We start from the raw sequence: 1,725 nt of genomic DNA, 5'->3' as shown, positions 1-1,725 counted from the left end.
AATAAGGAATCGACACAAATCCAGAAGAACACACTGAGATTTACGAGGTTCGACAAATATGCCTACATCCTCGGAAGCAGAGCGGCGACTCCCTTTTCAATATTCAGAAAAGAGTACATAATACAATATTCAGAATCTGAGAGACTCGCCTAGGGTTACAAACAGAACATATATATAACCCTATAGTACAATATGTAATTACTTAAATTACTCATGTACCAAACCGCAAAGTGCTTGCCCCGCACCCCCAACCCACATAATGAAACTCCCCCGATTGGACAGATCATCCACTTCGCTCGTAGGCACCGCTCCGCTCCAACATCTGTCCTATTTATTGTATATGAGTCATACCTAAAAAATATCTACCCTGGCGAATATTCAGCCCCTTAGGTTAAATACATATGCCAAGCAAATCTCCACCTTGGCGAATATTCAACCCCTTAGGAGAAATACATGTCTGACAAATCTCCACCTTGGCAAATATTCAACCCCTTATGAGAAATACATTATGGAGTTTTTTTTATGCATCAATGTGAGTTGGGTCACCACGCTTATGCTGAGCCCTCACTCCCCCCAACCCACTAAATTCCATGAGACACTCCTCTTCAATTCCAAGAGACATCTATTCATTTATAGAGACTCCAATTCTGGTATTATAAGACACACCTAACAAATCTCCACCTTGGCGAATATTCAGCCCATTGGGAGAAATATATCAGGGAGTTTCTTCTGTACCGAAGTGCGTTGGGCAACCATGCCAGAAATATTTTTAAATAATCCCTTAATTTAGTTTCCCAAAAAATCAACATAATCTTTCCAAAAAAAAGATTGAAATATTCCCTTAATTAAATTTCCTTAATTAAGTTTCCCTTCATTAAGCATTTTCCTTAAATTTCTCTAAAAAACAACAAAATCTTTCCGAAAAAGGATTGAAATATTCCCTTTATTAAGTTTCCTTAATTAAGTTTTCCATAAATACTTTTCCTTGAACTTCCAAGAAAAGCTCCACCTCCGCTTTCCATAAAAGGTCATTTTTTCTTATCAGAAAAGCTCTGTTTCAGCTTTTCTTCCAGAAAAGCTCTGTCTCCACTTTCCTTCCAGACATAAATCTTTCCTTTCCCGAGTGCAGCAGCAGATTCTCTTTCATTGTCTTTTTCGAGTCTTGGAATATCTCTGTGCTAAATTTTCTTTTCCATGGACTTTCCTTTTCGGTGTGAATTTCCTTTTTTCGCGTCTGTCCTTCCAATTCTGCTCCTCCGCAATTTCATCGAACAAACATGTCATGTGAATTGTCTCCCAGGCCGAACGATCCTCCGCGCTCGTCTGCCGAACAGTGCACTGTCAACACTATTTTTGGTGTGGGGTTTGCCCGTAAGAAGCTGTCGGTCATCGGAATTGAAATCTCATTGCCCGCTTCGGAATGACATTTTTAAAAAATTTTAGTTTTGAAAAAGATGAAGTCAAACTGACCTCATAATTTTCATAGTTTAAATGAAAGAGCGCTTTACCTCAAATCCTGTATCTATCCCGAAGGATGAACACAAGAGTTGAGGGTGAGGCTCGATCAAATAAACTAAAGAAAGTTATGACATCCGTTTGGTCTGCGAAACCAATGTATTGGCCGACAAGTTCCTCTATTTAATATAAGAAATTAAATAGGGTTTATATTATGCTGGGTTCGGGAAAAGCTTCCTATAAGGGCAAGCCCCAATAGTTAATTACATC

Source organism: Phalaenopsis equestris, unplaced genomic scaffold, assembly GCF_001263595.1.
Source record: "Phalaenopsis equestris unplaced genomic scaffold, ASM126359v1 Scaffold000036, whole genome shotgun sequence".
NCBI lineage: Eukaryota > Viridiplantae > Streptophyta > Magnoliopsida > Asparagales > Orchidaceae > Phalaenopsis > Phalaenopsis equestris.
This window is presented reverse-complemented; position numbering follows the sequence as displayed.